At 39.7% G+C, this 20,079-nt stretch overlaps 1 long non-coding RNA gene across 3 annotated transcripts; it reads right to left on the reverse strand.

Moving 5' to 3' along the window:
* Positions 1-2,536: 2,536 nt before the first annotated feature.
* LOC132609792 (uncharacterized) lies at positions 2,537-5,095 on the reverse strand. Of its 3 annotated transcripts, none has more exons than XR_009570945.1 (4): positions 4,937-5,095; positions 4,425-4,483; positions 3,141-3,237; positions 2,537-3,038 (listed from the first exon to the last, which is right to left on the reverse strand). It is a non-coding gene; the product is annotated as an uncharacterized LOC132609792 (long non-coding RNA). The 3 variants fall into 3 exon arrangements; XR_009570958.1 differs by having other exon boundaries at positions 3,141-3,252; XR_009570955.1 differs by having other exon boundaries at positions 2,537-3,237.
* Positions 5,096-20,079: the final 14,984 nt, after the last annotated feature.

Below are 20,079 nucleotides of genomic sequence, written 5' to 3' on the forward strand. Positions count from 1 at the left end.
AGAATGGAAAATTCACTGTTAACTGTTTCAACTGATCATAGAACTTCTGACACTTAGCATCATTATTCTTCTTTGCCAACCTTTGAGGAAAATGAGGCTTTTCTTTGTACATCTGAGTCAAAGGGCGAAGAGCCCCTTTTATTGAGTGTTTCCCTGTATCAGTAGCAACTTCTGGAATATCAACAACTTGTTCTTCACCACGGACATCCTCATCAATAGTAGGTATATCAGAATGCGCCTCTGCTTCCTCAATAATCGACTCTAGATCAACCACCTTCTTGTCAGCACCTTGAAGTATTTTACCACTCCTCGTGCTAATAGCAAAAGTACGTTCCACTCCCCCACCATTCTTCAAGTTTGGAATCGTATCACTAGGAAGCCCTCTTTTTCTAGCAGGATGCTGTTCTCTAGAAAGATCACGCATCTGCTGTTCAAGATTCTGAATAGCTGCTGAATGAGAGACCACCATATCTGATATCCCTGATAATGTCTTTTCAGTGTTTTTCTAACTTGCCAACACTTTCTCAAGCATTGACTCCAACCTCGAACTACCTTGATCATTAGATTGCCCTTTTGGTGGAATATAAGGGTTGGAGCTTCTGTTCCCAAAATTTTCGTTGTTGTTGTTGTATCTCCCTTGGTTTGGTCCACCATAGTTTTTGTTGTAGTTCCTTTGGTTGTTGTTATAGTTCCCTTGATTGTATGACCCCTGCCCTTGTTAGGGTCGCCAGTATCTCTGAATCGGCCCAAGACCATCCCCCTTCGCTATATAATCGGCATATTGAACATTCTCAACTTGCGGAGGGAGGCCCTCTTAATACGGACCCTCTGGGACTTGGTACATTCCAGGTGGCATGCCTGAGATATCTTCACATATGTTCAACTTCTTCTCTTCTCTCTTATCTAGACTCTTTTTCAGTAAAGAGAGACTAGTGGCCAATTGTGCCAACGTCTGCTGCGTTTCCTGGCTATCTTTCACAATATTTTGAATCAACGGTGTTCCAAGTGATAGCCCATCAGAAGTACTTGAATTCCATGCTTGGATATGTGTAGTCAATCGATCCAGTCTATCAGTAATAGTAGCATAGGACTTATTCATGAAACAACCGCTGGCAACATTATTGGCTATCGCTTGGGTTGTAGGATCCAACCCTCTATAGAAATTCTCCTTCAAAATCTGTTCTGGAAAACCGTGGTTTGGACTCCTATCCAAATATTCTTTGTACCTCTCCCAAGCTTCAAAAAGTTGTTCCCCATTACGTTGTTTGAATTCGTAAATCTGATCACAAATTTTAGCTCTTTTACTCGGGGGATACCACTTCATGAGAAACACTTTGACCATCTCTTCCCATGTAGCAATAGAGTTCCAGGGCAGTTTTGTGAACTATTTTCTCGCTTCTCCAGCTACCGAATATTTGAAGAGTTTCAGCCGGACTGCTTCTTGAGTCACACCCCGTTGGATATGCTAAGAGTTCACATGCCGAAAGTTTGTTATATATTGGTGAGGGTCATCATCGACTGCATTCCAAAAGTGTCCCTCTTGTTTGAGCATATGATAGAGGGAATTATCAAACTTGATAGTAGTAGCAGTCACCATTAGATGAATGATTGTAGATGCAAAGTCTTCATCTGCTTCTGGTTCATCAGCAAAAACATTCTCGACTGGAAGTTCATTGTTGGCCATGATCACCTGGTTTACAAGGTAGCAAACAAGGTGTGTTGGAATATGACGAAGACTTTAAGAAGAGTAAACACTATTTAGTAATTTAAAACCGTATTCCCCGGCAACGGCGCCAAAGTTTGATACGCTCAAATTACACCTATTAATGGTATAACGCGGATGTTATCAAATATAATAACCCAACGAGGTTAGGGTCGAATCCCACAGAGAATATGGTGTGAAAAGTTTACTAAACAACTATTATACTAATCTTGCGGTCCTGGTGTATTCCAGAAAAGGGTTTTATAGTTGATTTGGTTTGTGGACTAATTTAAAGTGACTGAAAATTTAAAGTTGTAAATATATGGGTAAAAAGAACTAAGGTTGTGTCCCCGTCAGATAAAGTGTATGATTATGGGTATCGATCTTGATATACTTCTAATGGACTGTTTGTATGGATGCATTTAACCTCTATCTGAATCTAAACTATTTTCCAATAAGAAAAGATTATTTCTTTCTATGCTTTTTCCAAAGATAAGAAAATAGGCATGAAGAACGGGTAATTATGCCAAGTAAATTTCTCTTATTCCTAAGTGAATTTATTAAACAAGGTTTAAAGCCCTGAGTTCTTGTTATTTGTTCTTACCTAACCCTAGCTATTTTCCCAAATAAACTAAAGTTTATGGCGTTAGCCAATGTTTGCAACCACTAACTATATGATGAATACGAAGAATAAATAAACCCTAACAATCCATTATGCGTATATCTTTAATGATCCCCAATCACAACACACCCATCCTTGGGTTCACAACCTTAGTAAAGGTGTTTAGCTACTCATGGCAATAAGAAAACAATAAAAGATTGAAGATTGCGCAATTGAATTATTGTATTGAACTTACGAATAAAACTTGAAAGTAATGAATGTAATTGTCTGAAAATCTTCAAAAGCAATAACAACTCAAAAGTAGTTACTACAAGTCTAAAACTCTAGATGTCTGAAAAATAAAACCTAAACAGGTATTTATACAAGTCAAGCTCGGAATAATCAATCCCAGTCCTGTTGCAGCTCGGCTTGCACTTCGACGGGTCGTCTTTGCACTTCGACGGTCATCTCGATGACCATATCGACGATCTGAGTATATTTTTATCACTCTGCAGGAACTCCACCGTCGAAGCACTTCGACGGACCGTCGATCATGTCGACGGTGCAAGTCGATGATTTGATGATGCTCTGATGATTTTGTTACTTCGCAGGAACTTATTGACGAGGCGATTTGACGGACCGTCGAGCATGTTGACGGTCCGTCCTTATGCTTATCAGAACAAATTTCTTATTTTCCTTATTTTTTGCTTTCCGAGCATTCTAACTTCAAAATACCTGCACAACACATAAAACACATCAAAGTAACACAAACTTGCTCGAAAACAAGTAAAACTTAGAGTTAAAGTGCATTAGATGTGCCAAAATCCGGCATATCACCTAGCTTGAGCTTGGCCCTTTCTCAATTCTCTCCTTGGGGTGCCTTTATTAGAAGGCTTTCCTTGTGTCAAGTGACTTACATCCCACCTATACATCCCTGTATACTTATCATCTTATCATTAGAACAAACAAACCCTTAATCAGTGATGGCCTATGAATATTTTAGCTAGCTTATCCCAAGATTTTAAACATAGATGACCTTTAACCATTTGAATCATAACAAAAATCCAATCGGTTCATATATTTTATTCCAAAACCAATTTAAACAAAAAAAGGAACAAAAGACAATTGTTATAAAAACATGACACGTTAACAGGCAGAAATAGGATAGGAACAATCTTCCTTAAAAACACCAAATTCTTATCCTATTATCTCATTATCAACCTTATCCATTTTTTGCACACTTAGTAGATTGTATTAATCATGATTTTAACAATTAGGCAGGGAGATACATTCTTTAAGACTAAATCACTTAACAAAAACATCAAATATAGAAAGACAAGGATAAAAACAAAAGACTTCACACTACCTCATCTTGCAGTTTGATAAAAAATCATTTTTTCTTGTTCAAAGAGGTCAGGTTCAAGGTATAGTGAAACTCAAAATCAATCTACTATGACTTATGTGATCAAGTTAACTAACAGTGTCAAAGTTTGGACAGTTAGGGCACCTAACCTCTTAAACTAGTTTTAAACTCTAAAGTCAATTGATTTCTTAGTTATTTAGGTCAAGGGAAACCAATGTGATCAAAGTCAATATCTAGATTCTTAACTAGGTGGAATCATCTTGTTTTAACTTATTATAAGCTTAAGCTTACATACACAAGCCCACATGTATAATTGTCAACAGTCTTGTGTTCATCCCTAATAATATGTGATCAAAGAAAGAAGACAGCTTGATATTTCCATCTTTTGACTCCTAATTCAAACTTAAAATCTATAGGTTGGAATATTTCAATAAAACATTCGAAGTTACTACAGTGATTCAATTCTATTCTAATTGATTTAAACCATTTAAAGTCTGTGATAAGATTATAGGTGTCTAAATGATTTTAGATATTTAAATAAAACTAAGAAGCATCATCAAAGGTCATTCAAAACCCATTGCTGTCAAGTTCACAATCACATCAACATGTTAAAGGAGATAAAAAATCAACCAGTGTCCGAAGTGTCATTTAGGATGTAATACAAGTTTATAACATTCTTATAAACAAATATCATCAAAATTTGTACTCAAACAAATATGAACTAGTCTATTGATTATACAAAAAAGATAAAGTATTACCTTTTTATAGTGCCGCCGTAAACAAGATTAGATTTGAAGCCTTGAGTGCTTCCAAATCTCTTCCTCAGCCATCACACAAGAACAAAAACCAAATTTTTTTAGAACTGGGGACACTTAACTTTTTCAGTCAAGTACAAAATTTTACTAATAACCTAAATTTCAAGTCAAATGCTCAAAATTCGGGGTTTGTGCTTGTCAAGGTATCTCTGAATATCAGAGTTGGGGTTCTATTTATAGAACCCCCAAATTGTTAAAAGCCCTAAAACAAACGAGGTGGGAATTTATCCATTTTATGAGAAAACATGTTCAAACATGCAATTAATGACTGAGATTAATGTGATAAAACAAATGCACGAACAGATCTAAGCCAACCTCCCTCGATCTAGTTGGTTCTTGAAGAACTAATGGGAATTGAGAGTTTGAGTTGGTCGGACAAGAAGCAATAAATGCTTAGCAGATTGATTCAATAGAAAATAAGGAAGAAAACGTGATAAAAGACACAAAATTTGTACCTTTAGGTGGCGATTGGAGAAAACGAACGGGGAAAGGAGAGGTAGCAATTAATACTACCTCAAACGAATGTACAAAGGCTGATATAAGTCTGCTCCTCTCTGAGCCTTTGCCGTTTCCGGCATGAAAGAGAAAATGAACCCTAGGCGCCGCCTAGGGTTTTATCGTTAAAAGAGAAAGAGAAGTATGTGGATGTGTTTAGATGAAAAATGAGGCGTAAAAGAGTGTACCCCCCCCCCCCCCCCCCCCCCCCCCATGTTGTGTAACGACTTGGGCCGGGTCCTGATCTTTGGACTGGACTCGGTCCTTTTAAAAAAAATAAAGAAAATGTCCCTTCATGGACATAAATTTAAGCGGATATAAATTTAAACTGGACAAAAATTAAACGCTAGTTATTAATAAACTCATTTCAATTGTACCCCTATTTAAAAACATAGCCTTGATTAATCTAAAATTGGTCAATTCTATAAATAGTCTTAATTTTGCAAATTTAACCTTAATCGAATTTTAATCCAATTGAATATTCAATTATGGTCGTATTTGGCGTAACCAATCAATTGAAATTAAATTGCAATAATAGCCTTTATTAATTTGAGCCAATGAATTTGGCTAATTCAATCAAGGCCACTAAAAGGCTAATTTTGCAAAATGACCCCAATTGTCTTGAACCATGAATTGGATTAATTCAATTGTAGCCATTACAGAAATTTAAGCAATAAAAAATAAATTTGTAATTATAATTTAAACAATTAACACAATCACACACTAGAAATAATTATGACTAACTTTGACAAATCATGCCAGTGCAGATATAGAATTACAAATTGAGGGGTAAAATAGTAAATTATTTTAATTAATCAAATTTCCCTGGATTAAAGGAAATAAAGTATTTATAAATTTAATTTTTTGATAATTTAATCAATTAAATAAATAATTGTTCAAATTGCTTTTCCTTTTGGTTAAACTTAGCAAATAACCCATAATTGCCATAAGTCATGCCAATCAATTCTCAAATGATTTATAATATTATTGAAATTATTTTATCTATTTAAGAGTGGTAAAATATTATCCCGAGTAATTCTATAAAATAATTTTGATCTTTAAAATGCATGGTTCATTTTGTTTATCATCTAGGAACTCTTATTAATTAAAATCAATTACAAGCGGTCAAAAATTAGGTGTCAACAACTGCTCCTTCGGTGTTCGGGATGGCGAGACCATCGCTGAGTAACGAAATTTGACTAACCCTAATTTTTGACTGACCCAACTTATTTAAATTCTCATTTTCATGCAATTTTTCAAATACGTGACCGGACCCTAGTTCCTGGGTTTCCTACATATCTCGGGCTGTACGAGAACTCAGGCCACTTGTAGTTCAACTCAACTAAAGACTTTAAGTGATTTGAAGGGAAAGTCCTGGGATCTCCAGTGTTGTGACTGGGATTTCTCTGGACGATTGTTAGAATGTGACCGACTCTCTGGTCTTGAGCCCACCTACATATCCCTGGTTTTTGGGAATCAGGTCACATGTAGTTCGACTCGCTGGGGAAGAGTATATCTATTACGCGGGAATATCTTCAGATTTCCCGGTGTGTAAGCGACCTGTTGCGATTTTTAGTAAAGAAAGTAAATAACAAGCAAAATTGTGGCTGAGTCTGAGATCGGATGGTTTCCAAATCCTGGCCGAGAGCTTGACTCTCATGGGCACCTTATCTTGACCGACTGCGTGAGAAAAATTCCACGTTTACTCTGCAATCTGTCCGTATCTGGTTCAGCAAACTGGCTCTTTTCTGGCGGTTGTGTACCTGTTTCTTGAATTTGATAGCATCGTGATATTCTTTGTGGTTTTTGCACAGATGGCCCTTTTGGCTATCTAAATGAATGACCCTTTTGGCGTTATGAATGAATGACCTTTTTGGCTGTCTGAATGAATGACCCTTTTGGTTGTTTGAATGAATGACTCTTTTGGCTGTTTGAATGAATGACCCTTTCGGCAACTTGAATGAAAGAATTTAAATGAAAGGATGTCTTTTTGGCAAGTTGAATGAAAGAATTAAATGAAAGAAATTAAATGAAAGGATGGCCTTTATGGAAACTTGAATGAAAGAATTAAATGAAAGGATGACCCTTTTTGCAACTTGAATGAAAGAATTAAATGAAAGGATGATCCTTTTGGAAACTTGAATGAAAGAATTAAATGAAATAAATTAAATGAAAGGATGGCCTTTTGGCAACTTGAATGAAAGAATTAAATGAAAGAAATCAAATGAAAGGATCACCTTTTTGGCAACTTAAATGAAATAATTAAATGAAAGGATGGCCCTTCTGGCAACTTGAATGAAAGAATTTAAATGAAAGGATGGCCTTTGCGGCTGGATAATCTTTCTTTCGTCTACCGTGTTGGCTGTTGACCCTTTGGTCAGATATGCCCTTGCTGTTCATTCCTTGACCCCTGTGATCAGATGTCTTTTGTTCATTCTGTGACACTTGTGGTCAGATATGTCATTCATTCCTTGTATGACCCTTGTGATCGGATATGCCATTTATTATTCATTCTTTGCATGACCTTTTGGTCGGATATATTTTTTTCATTCATCCCTTGTAAGACCCATTTGGTCGTTTGACGCCCGATTGAGATTGCCCTTCGCCTCTGTGGTTGGTAAGCCGGTTGATGATGTGTCTGTCTCCCTGTTTCAAAGCCTGCATCCATAGAAAAATTATTAGTTTCCTAAAAGGTCGACTAGGTTGTCGTCCTTTTGTCTGGTGTCTTCTTTTGATGCTCCTTTGAACTTTCTTAGGCTCGGTAGTTCGAGAGATGATTTTAGTGCGAATTTATACCAATTTTGAAAATCTAAAGTGTAAAAAAAAATGCGAGTTGTTTTCTTTGAAATTTTTTGTTCTTTATTTTAAATGTCATGACGTGTATTTCTTCGAACGAGGTCTTCTCATCTTCCAGTAGGCATTGTTGCTGAGTCCCTGAACTGGTGGAATTTTTGAAATCCTCTAAAAAATTGTGCCCCAGTTTCAGGTCTTGATTTGATTATCCTTTGGATTGTCTCGTTATACAGGAATTTTTGAGGTACCCTCAAAAATTCTGCCATGGTGTATGGTTTCGGTTCATCATCTTCTTTGTTGATTGTTTATGATAGAAATTTTTTAGGTTTCCTCAAAAATTCTGCCCCGGTATAGGGTTGACATCGACTGACTCTTGTATTAATCCTTATGTCCTAATCTTGTTGCTCTCTCCTAACTTCATGTTTTTGAGGCTTCCTAAAGGTTTCTTGGGTTTTTCTTTTATGACAACCGAGCTCAAAAGCTCTTACATTTCCTGTCGCAGCAGGAATTAGGTCGAACGTAGTTCAGAATAAAGTAATTGAGTTTTGATTTTTACTAATAATATGATCGGGTCCGATATGGACTGCCTACGTATCCCACTGAGGGGAAGTCAGGTCGTTGCGTTGTTCAGTACATAGATGATTGTTTTCCTATGCTAAAAATACGATTACAAACAAAGGTATGATTACAGAGAAATGATAATGCGATTACAAGCAAATGGAAACCTAAACCTAATATCTTTTGAGTGCATCTGCATTGATGGCTTTGGGCCACTCTTGTCCGTCCATCTCGACTGGGACTACTACTTTTCCTGAAAGTAGTTTCTTGACCATGTGTGGTCCTTGCCAGTTTGGCGCAAACTTTCCTTTATATTTTTCTTGGTGAGGGAAGACCCGCTTGAGTACGCTGTTCGATTTGAAAAAGCCGAGCTCTGACCCGCTTGTTGAAAGCTCGAGACATTCTTTTTCTATATATTTGCCCGTGGCTCACTGCCACCATTCTCTTTTCGTCGATCATGGCCAGTTTCTCATAGCGGTTTTTGACCCATTTGCATCGTTCAGTTCTGCTTCTTGGATGATCCTCAATGATGGAATTTCTACTTCCGCGGTTATGACCGTTCGGGTGGTTGTTCTGTACCCCAACAAAGCATAGGACAACTACTTATGCCAATTCTTATAATTATCGATCATATTTTGCAAGATCCTCTTGATGTTCTTGTTGCCAGCCTCTACGACCCCGTTTATCTGTGGCCGGTAGGCAGTCGAGTTCCTGTGAGTTATCTTAAATTACTCATAGATGTCTTTCATTAAATGGCTGTTCTGATTGGCTCCATTATCAATAATAATTGACTTAGGCACACCGAAACGGCATATGAGATTGTTCTTAATGAAATCAGCCACAACTTTCTTAGTTACCGACTTGTGGGAAGTTGCCTCCACCCATTTTGTGAAGTAGTCGATGGCAACCAAGATGAAGCGATGTCCATTGGAAGCTGATGGCTCAATGGGTCCGATGACGTCCATTCCCCATGCTATGAATTGCCAGGGTGAGCTCATTATATGTAATTTATCGGAGGGACCTTGATCAAGTCTCCGTGGATCTGGCATTGATGGCATTTTTGCACAAATTTGCAAGAATCATGCTCCATGGTCATCCAGTAGTACCCTATCCTCAAAATCCTTTTGGCCAAGATGAATCCATTCATGTGGGGTCCGCATGCCCACTCGTGTACCTCTTTCAACAGTCTCTTGACCTCTTCAACATCCACACGCCTGAGGGTGACCTTTTGTACAATACTTCTTTTTTTAAGAAGAATCCATTAGCTAGCCTTCTGATGGTTTTCTTCTAATTTTCTGATCTTTCTAAAGGATATTCTTTTTTCTCCAAGTACGTTTTGATGTCGGCATACCACGGCTTGCCATCCGGCTCAGCCTCAACGTGGGCGCAGTGAGCATGTTCTTCTTTCAGCGTAATCTCCAACGGATCAATGTGGGTACTCTCGGGATGCTGAATCATGAAGGCTATTGTCGCTAAAGCGTCCGTGAACTCGTTCTGAGCCCTTGGAGTATTCTTGAAGTCGATGCTTTTAAATCTGCCACACAGCCTTTGTACCAGATTCAAATATGGCAGTATTTTGTCATTCTTGGTAGCCTAATTTCCTTTCACCTGGTTCACGAGCAAGTCGGAATCTTCAATTACCAGCAACTTTTGCATGCTCATGTCTAGCGCCATTCAGAGGCCGAGGATACTTCCTTCATATTCGGCTATGTTGTTGGTACATCTGAAATTGAGCTTCACGACCATCGGGTAGTGCTGTCCCGTTTATGATATTAACATTGCTCTAATGCCCAATCCTTTATAGTTGACTGCTCCATCGAAGAACAGTCTCCATCCTAAACATGGCTCGACTACCTCTTTTTCCATAGCCATTACTTTCTCGTCTGGGAAGAGAGTTCTCAAAGGTTCGAGTTCATCGTCAATGGGACTTTCTGCTAACAAGTCGGCCAATGCTTGTCATTTTACTGCTTTCAGTGCTACATATACGATGTCAAACTCGCTCAGTAGCATCTTCCATTGGCTAACTTCCCCACAGGCATCGGCTGTAGAATGATATACCTCAATGAGTCCATTCTGGAGATGAGTTGGGTGGTGAACACGGACAGGTAATGCCTTAGCTTCTGGGAGACCTATGTTAGGGCATAACTTGTTTTCTCCACGAGCGTGTATCTCGACTCGTAGGATGTGAACTTCTTGCTCAAATAGTAGATGGCATGTTCTTTTTTTCCTTCCTCGTCATGTTGGGAGAGCATGCATCCGAAAGCATTCTCTGATACCGATAAGTATAGTAGCAGCGGACTCCCTGGTTTGGGTGGTACCAGGACAGGAGGGTTGGACAGGTATTTCTTGATTTTGTCAAACTCTTCTTGGCATTCCTCCGTCCATTTTGTAGGAGCATCTTTCTTGAGCAATTTGAGGATTGGCTCCACAATTACAGTTGACTAGGCTAGAATCGCTCGATATAGTTTAACCTTCCCAAGAAGCTCATAACTTCTTTCTTAGTTTTGGGAGGCGGCACTTCTTGAATCGCCTTGATTTTGGTTGGGTCTAATTCAATGCCTCTGTGGCTAACTATGAACCCCAACAATTTTCCTGCGGGCACTCCAAATGGACACTTTGCTCGGTTCAGCTTCAGGTTAAACTTGCGAAGCCTGTCGAAGAACTTACGTAAGTGCGTGATATGTTCCGAAATCTCCCTCGACTTTATAATGACATCGTCCACATAGACTTTGATTTCTCGATGTATCATATCATGAAACGGAGTGGTTATCGCTCTCATATATGTTGCACTGGCATTTTTGAGGCCGAACGACATTACCCGGTAATTATATATATATATAGACTCCCCAAGGGGTGATAAAAGCCATTTTTTTGGCGTCTTCCTCACTCATGAGTATCTAATGGTACTCGCCGAAACAATCTACGAATGACTGCAATTCGTGTTTGGCGCAGTTGTCAATGAAAATATGGGTGTTTGGAAGGGGAAACTTATCATTTGAACTGGCTCGGTTGAGATCCCGGTAGTCCATACAAATTCGGATTTTCCCGTCCTTCTTGGGCACTGGGACTATGTTGGCCAACTAAGTTGGGTAGGACGTCACCTCCACTATTCCAGATTCAATCTATTTTTCCACCTCGTCCTTGATTCAGATACTCATGTCTGGTTTAAATGTCCGGGTCTTTTGCTTGATCGGCGCAAAGCCTTCTTTAATGGGTAATATGTGGGCGACTATTTTGGTGCTCAATCCTGGTATATCAGCGTATGACCAGGAGAATACGTCCATATATTCCTTTAGTAGAGCAATGAGTTCCCCTTTCCGCGCGCTTCCAAATGCGCACTAATTCGTGTTTCCTTGATGTTTCCTTCATCACCGAGGTTGATTACCCCGGTTTCGTCCACGTTAGGCTCTTCTTTATCTTCCAATCCTTCTATCAAACCCTCTGGGATCATCGTTTCCTCGTCATACTCCTCGTAATTGTCGTTCTCATTGTTTATTTCGCGACAACCCATGACATTTTCGGTTGTTTCATTACGGTTGTTGCTGAAAAAGTGAGGCAAAGTAAAATGAGGTTTTATTACTATTCATTATGCAGGTGTTATAGCGAGAATTTTATTGTTATTAAAAATAATGATTTTGTGTGAATCGAGGGTTTTCATTAATTTGAAAATAACTTATTACAAAATGTGATCCTGATCCAGAACAACATTGGACCATTCTCATTTTAAAACACCATGAGGTAAATTTTTCAAAAGGGCGATCAGTCGGGCCTCAACCGATATCACCGCTTTTTAGCAAAAGGATTTTCTAAAGAAAGCCAATCTCTCTACCGAGGAGCCAAAAGGGGATTGGATATCCAATTGTCCAGGCGCTCCCCCAACCTTAGACTGCGTATGATCGACATCTCCTGTCATTCTTCTATAATCGCGCAACATTCTTGAAACAGCAATCCCATACCGTTGTTAGCTTCATCATCCGCCTACATTGGTATCCTCTTAGGAAATGACTGATACAACTCTGGGATAGGCTGAGGTAACTTCCTCGTCCTTTGTTTTCTTTGGATGGATTTCGTGAGCTCGTCCTCGCTAAGGATATAGCCGAGTCCAAAATGGTTGTTTTCCTTTGGGATTGGCACAAGTTCAATTATGCCCTTTGAATCTTTTACCAAACCTTTCCCTATCTCAAAACCACTTCTCAGCATCGTGGAGGCAATTATTTTGTATACTGATGGCATTGGTTGGTCATCTTTCTCTTCAGTGTGGGTTGCCCTGATGATATATTCCATAACGTGGAAGTCAGACATGTTGGGATTTCCTTCAATCACTAGTATGATGTTTCAAGGATATTTCTGTGTATCCTTTTCGGCTGTAACCACAACTTTTTTCCCCCGCAATTCAAATTTCATTGCCTGGTGCAATGTTGATGGTACAGCGCCAGCAATATGTATCCACAGTCTTCTCAAAATTAGGTTGAAGTTGGTAGTGACTGCCATGACTTAAAACTCTATCGTGAAGGAAGCAGGTCCTATCTGGATGTGTAGATTAATCTCCCCCAAAGAGTCACTCTGGGATCCATCAAATTCCCTGACGTTAGTCCTATTTTAGTGGATCTTGCCAATGTCATACCCAAGTTGTGTTAATGTGGTCAACATACACACATTGAGTCCCTCTCCATTATCCACGAGCACTCTTTCTATTACTTTGTCTTGATGCTCTAGAGTGATGTAAAGTGCTTGGTTGTGGGTTCCCTCTTTGGCTAGCAATTCTTCCTTGGAGAAACAAATCTTGTGCTCTCCAATGATGTGGGCGACTAGCCCGACCAAGTCCTCACTACTCGTGCCTGCCGGAACATGTGCAACATACCTTCATGAGAGCTTGCCTGTAAGGTGGGGAGCTGACCAGTAGGTCTAGCACTGATATCTTCGCCAATGTTTTCTTCAAATGTTCAATGATTGAATAATCCTTTGGTTGCATACGTCGCCAGAAATATTCGGCCTCTCCCTCAGTTATGATTCTTTTTAGGGCGCTTTCTTTTTTTGTGGCCTTTTGAGCCAACTCTTTAGGGGTATAGCATCTCCCTGAATGGGTCATACCTTAGGCTATGACTGCCTGTACAGTGGTGGATTCCTTAGGCGCGACCACTGCCTGTTGTGCCGCCCACGCTATTACTGATGCCGAGACTAAGGTTTTGAACAATTCTTTAGGCATTTTTAGTGTCAGGGGCAAGACCTCAGGACGCTCCTAGAGTGTGAGGGAGGCCATAGTTTGTTCGATAGATTTGACTGTCCTCGGGACCAACGCCCTGCAAACTTCCAATCTTCATCCCTCTCAATCATATGTACTCCGTTGTTTCCCTGATTGGGCAACGGGTTTGTGTTCACATTGGGTGCTGCGATTTCCAAGAGTATCTCCCCCTTTTCAATCAGGTCTTGGTTTTTATGCTTGGGATTTATGCAGTCCTCGGTACTGTGCCCATTACCTCCCGAGTGATAAGCGCAATTCAGTCAGCTTTGTAGAATATGTTCCCCGACTGTGCTGGCTTTGGGGGAACTTTCTGGATTAAACCTGCAGCGTATAATATCTTAAGAGTTGAGCCCTTGGCTTAAGCAGTGTGATGAATTCCCACGCTGGCTTTCTCTCGAAAGCAGGGCGTGGCACATTTTAGGCTGGTGGTGGCGGTTGGTTTTGGTAGTTCGGGGGTGGATGGGTTTGTGGTGGTTTGTTATGTGGTAGGCGGTAAGCATGAGTTGATGTTTGATAGTTTAGTTGGGGTGGCTAGTAGGTTTGTTGTCGTGGTGGTTGGTAAGTGGGTGCTCGGACATTTGGTGGAGACATATCGGCAGGCACAACGGTAGTAAAACTTGGTTGTGCATAAAATATAGGCGTAGGGCTATAAAGAGGGTTTGAATAGTTGATGGGTGGTGGTGTTTGGTAGGAAGATTGTGACACTTCCTGTCTCTTGGGGTTCGGCTTCGGGGTGTGGGCTATGCTTTCCACGTCCTCTTTTTTCTTGTGGAAAACTCATGTGGTGGCTTAGTGGGTGCCTTGTGGAATATTCTAACGAGTTTTCCATACTTGAGACCATCTTCTATGGCCTTTCCCATTTTTACCAGTTTAGAAAACGACCTCCCGACTATGAGCAACCTTCTCTTATAGAAGTCTGGTTCCTGCGACCGGATGAATATGAAAACCAGTTCCCCATCACTCATGGGTGGCTTCACACGGGTCGCTTCAGCTCTCCAGCGGTCGGCAAATTTCCTGTAGTTTTCTGTTGACTATTGCTTGACTTTCTCCAGATAGTATCGGTCCGGCACCGTTTCGACATTAAATCAAAATCTCTCCATGAAGCTTTCTGCCATATCTTCCCAGGCGAGCCATTGACGCATGTACTGGGTGGCGAACCATTCAGCGGCCTCGCCGGTCAAGCTTCGATTGAATAGTCGCATAATTAAAGGTTCATTGTTCTTGACGCCGACCAGCTGGTTACAGTAAGAACGGACATGCGCCTTTGGATTTCTAGTTCCATTGAACATCTCAAACTTTGGGATCTTGAATCCCTCTGGCAAGTCTAAATCCGGGTGCATGCACAAATCATCGTACCTTAGCCCTGTGGACTTTCTCGTGACTCTGTTGGACCTTGCCAGAAGTTTCTCCATCTTTCTCTCCATGTCCTTTTTGTGTTGGTTGTGTTCATCCCTCCAAGCTTTCTCCATTTTTTCATAATGGTCAAACTCTTTGTATTCTGGAGAGGACTCATTTGGAATGTTTTGGGGGGAGGGGGGACGGGTAAAAGGACACTGTCTGATGAGCAGGGTGATTGAGTGGTATTAATGAGGTTTGCCCAGTTGGTAAAACTACAACACGTGGTCGAACAGTTGGGTTGATGTACACTGGTTGGGGGGCCTGGTATGAGGGCACTGAATGAGTGGTTCCCAAAATTTGGGTGTATTTTGTTGGTGGCGGAGTGTATTAAGAAACACCAACGTGATTCGGGTCAGTCAGATTTAATGGAGGTGGAATAGTTCCTGGTGGGTAGATAAGGAAGTGATCATGCATCGGAGAGCTTAGTGAAGGAAAGGGAGGAGGAGGCTTTCTTCCTTTAGTTAAGGTATCCTTGTCAGCATAGACTGCCTCATTCCTAGCCACCTTTTCTTGGAGGGCCGTGACGGCAGTAATGTCGCGATCACATCTACTTAAGACGATACTTCCTGTGGGTCTTGGGTATCCCCCTCGCAGAGAACGATCTCATTTCTACCATTATCCGGTGTACCACTCATTTTCTCTTTTCCTTTATCCTCGTTCGATAGGGATGCTAACTCGGCCTTTTGTCACGACCCAACCTATTATGACTGGCACCCACACTAACTCCTAGTGGGCGAACCAATACGCTTAACCATATACTTATTCAAAGTCCATTTTTATTTAGCCATTTCATTCAGTTCACAACAATTTAAACGCAAGATAAATCAAAAGTAGTCATGCCATAAAACAATAATGTAAATGCGGAAGTCCTAACTATTACAACCCCAAAATCCGAAAGTCACCGTACAAGGACTCTAATCCAAAACATGTCTAAAGAATTCATACTGTCTGAAATAAATAGACATCAATGTTTGGAATAGAAATAGAGATGTTTGGAATAGAAATAAACATTAGATAAAAGAAGATCTTTGGGCGGCCTGGCACGGATAGGAGCTCACCCTCAATTTGTCAGCAAGTGGCCTCAGCTAAATGTGAGGTCGAGTAGCAGTCTCAGGATCACAATCTACACTCAAAAGAATGCAACAAGGTAGTATCAGTACAAACACTATGTACCGGCAGATATCATAGGCCGACTAAGATTAGTATTATGCATGAATCATAAAATCAATAAAATAGACAGACCAATCAACAACACATAATCAGATAGCCAACACCAAGTAAATCAATGATATTAACAATCAAATCAACGAAAACAAGCAATGGAACGAATCTCCCAACAACATTCTCACTTACTCAGCTACTGATCACTCATGTACATACATGCTAATTGGTATCTTTGCCCAATAACCATGACCTGTGAGGGACCTAGGGTGTCCATGTACCACTTGTTCCTGAACGAACCTCGGACCATGAGCCCATCATCTGGGTCACATCCTCAACCCCTGTCAAATGTGCCCATAATATAGGTCACATCCTCCCCCCGTCAAATATGCCTATATATATATATATATATATATATATATATATATATATATATATATATATATATATATATATATTTGACACATTACTTCAATGATCGATTATCAGGGAGTATCTCATTTTCATCAAGAAGATTATATTAACTTCTCACCATAATTGTCATCAAAATATAGATCACAACATATCGAATAATGGCATTAAGCCCACATTATCACTCAATCAATATCATATAGGAATTCCAACCACGCTATTGTGCCGGTTTGATGCCATGAGTAGTTGGTAGATATTTGATTCTGTTTTATCATATTGATTATGATATAGTTGGCATACCCATTTTTGGTATTTGTACTTGGATATTTGTTGGCGTACCCACTGTTGGTACTTGTGATTCAGTTATATTATTGGCATACCCACTGTCTGTATTTGTGATTCAAATATATTGTTGGCGTACCCATTATTGGTACTTGAGATATTGAGCATGAATCACAACACACACACTCATTTTCATGATACATTGTTGTGATATTGATGACATTGATAAAATACTTGATGAGTTGGGCTTAGTTTTACTTGAGTGACGTGAGAGGCTGATGTTCGATGTTCATCCCAGAATCGTTGATTAAGTGAAATTGACATTTGAGAGAACTCTTTTATTTGTGTGACGTGAGAGTTCGATGTTCGATGTTCATCCCAGAATCGTGGATTGCATGGACGATATTCAATGTTATTTCCGAAATCGTTATTAGTGCATGGACTCCGCGGGTCCCCCAGGGTGGTGTCGGTGAGAACCCCCCATGGATAAAGATCTGGGGTCCTGTCTATCTGTTAGGCAAAGATTCGTGACGGGTGGCACTTAGACTTCGCGAGTCACACTGGGTTGTGTTACTGGGACGTCGATATTTTCGTCCGGAGCACATGCGTACACCACATTTTCATGGCATTGCATTGCATTCATTAATTTACCATTGTTGCATTGCATTGCATTATGATTGGATTGAGATGCTTGGTGATTGTACTGTGATGTTGGATTGGATCGGATATATTCAGTATTGACATTTTTGGGATTAGATGCTTTACATAGGCGATGACGGTTACTTGGAATAGATTATATTATCTTATGCTTAATTGGTTTGTTTGCTTATCTGCTTTATTATCTGAATTGTGTTAGCTATGCTTAGTCGGGCAATGATACCTACTAGTACTGTTGTTTGTACTGACCAGCACTTGCTGCATTCTTTTATGAATGCAGAGTATCAGGTCGGATCCATTTCCGTGACCGGTGGCTGATTGACGCTTCATCTTTCTCTCGAGTTTCCAGGGTGAGCATGGTCGTCCGCTGACCTTGAAGACTTTCCGATCATATGTCCTATTTTATTCAGAGAGACAAAGACATTTTATGTATTAGTATTCCAGATTGTATTATTTCCCTTAGACGCTCTTGTATTATTCAAACTAGACCCTGGGGGTGCTTATTGTCATTCCGCACTTTCTATATATATATATATATATGTATGTATATACCATGAGATTTACGTATTTGTTCTATTCCGTTGCTTAATTTCATTTTTTTGTGTATTTATTCATTGTGGGGTTGAGGGTTCGCTTACCGAGGTGGGGTAAGTGCCCGCACGACTTAGGCAAAATAGGTCGTGACATTCTTGGAGGTAAATCTTACTTATTTCTTTACTCTTCCTTTAACCATAATCATCCTAGATTTCCCCTCCCCTTTAATAATCCCTTAGTGATGGAAGTTGGAAGAGGGTTTTGATGAACACCTTCTCTAGGCTAAGTAATGATAAATTGATGATGTTTATGTTAGATGCTGATGAATCTAAGCTTGTTAATCCTATATCTTCCATTTCTAGTGTTGAATTTCGGAATCAAAGAGTTAGGGTTTATACCCAAATTGGGGGTTTTGTTGAGAATCAAAAATTAGGCTAATCCTTGAGTTAAATCAATATTTAGTGGTTGGGTTATGATTACCTAGTGCCTAATTTGATATTTTGCTTCCGAATTTCGCGTTTTGTCCTTGTGGGCCCGATTTTCCAATTTCTAGGGTTGGAATTGACCTAAATTGAATAGTAGCAATATTATTATCATTCTTCATTTCTAATCTAGATTTCAATTATGCTTAGACTACTTTAGTTTTGAGATTCAGCGAAAGGCAAGGCGAATGAGTGAGTTGTTGATGTTGCGGTTCGGCCTTCCCGGTAGGTTATGACTTACCCTTGGTGAGACTTCGTATAGCGAAGCACACATTTTGATTATATTATCGGAGACAACATGTGAACATTCAGGTATGAAGTTGGGTTTGATATTGCCTTAGGTTGGGCCCTGTTGTGTGTTGGGACTGGCCACCCCGTTGTGTTGTGCTTGATTGTTCTATTGTGTTGGCTTGACGCCATGAGTTGTTGATAGATATTGGATTCTGTTTATCGTCTTGATTACGATATTGTTGGCATACCCACTGTTGGTATTTGTGATTCGGATATATTGTTGGCATACCCACTGTTGGTATTTGTGATTTCGATATATCGTTAGCGTGCCCATCATTGGTACTTGTGATATTGAGCATGATTTTTGATATTGATACATGCATTGCAAGAACTCTCATTTTCATGATACATGTTGAGACACTAATGACAATGGTAAAACACTTTTACTTGAGTAAGGTGAGATGACCGATATCCGATGTTCATTCCGGAATCGTTGATTGTGTGAAATGGATACTTGATAAAACTCTTTTACTTGAGTGATGTGAGATGGCCGATATCCGATGTTCATTCCGGAATCGTTGTTGCATGGCCGATATCCGATGATAGTTCCAGAATCGTGAGACTGACGTATTTAATCTATTCTGCTGCTTAATTTCATTCTTTTATGTATTTATTCATTGTTGGGTTGAGGGTTCGCTTACCGAGGTGGGAAGCTAGGTGCCCGCACGACTTAGGCAAAATAGGTCGTGACAGTATAATATTGGGTTGATTTGGTATCTGTTCGACTTCTTTAATTAGTACCAAATAACACCAATTATGATCATTTTTTTTCAATACCAAATCACTAGTGGGGCTTTTTTTCGATTTTACTCGATTTATCAATATGGTGAGGTTTTTTTATTTTCTTTTTTACACCCTAATTATTCCTATCTTCTAGGCATGTCAACAGTTTTTTTAGCGATTCGATCTACTCTATATTCAGTGTTTTAAAAGGCGTTTTTGGGGGCGCGCCCGGGGCGAGGCGTTCCAAAACCTCCCCGAGGCGTACGTACGGGGCGTATGCCCCAAACTTTTGAGTGTTCGCCTAGGCGTAAGCCCCAACATTCTAGGCGTTCACTTGGGGCGTAAGCCCAGATAATTGTTTTGCAAATTTGAGCAAAAATTGCTTAATAAATCTTTTTTTAAAAGTTAGATATCCAAAAGTTAACTCATAGTAAATTCTCAAACTAAAAATCTCAAATAGTAAAAAAAATCCAATTAATTATCCTAATTTCATAATCTTTTCTCTTTGTTGGTTACAGAGTAACAAATACACATTAGACCTTTGTATGCAAACTACAAAGCAAAGAGTTTT

Source organism: Lycium barbarum, chromosome 1 (assembly GCF_019175385.1).
Source record: "Lycium barbarum isolate Lr01 chromosome 1, ASM1917538v2, whole genome shotgun sequence".
Classification (NCBI taxonomy): Eukaryota; Viridiplantae; Streptophyta; class Magnoliopsida; order Solanales; family Solanaceae; genus Lycium; species Lycium barbarum.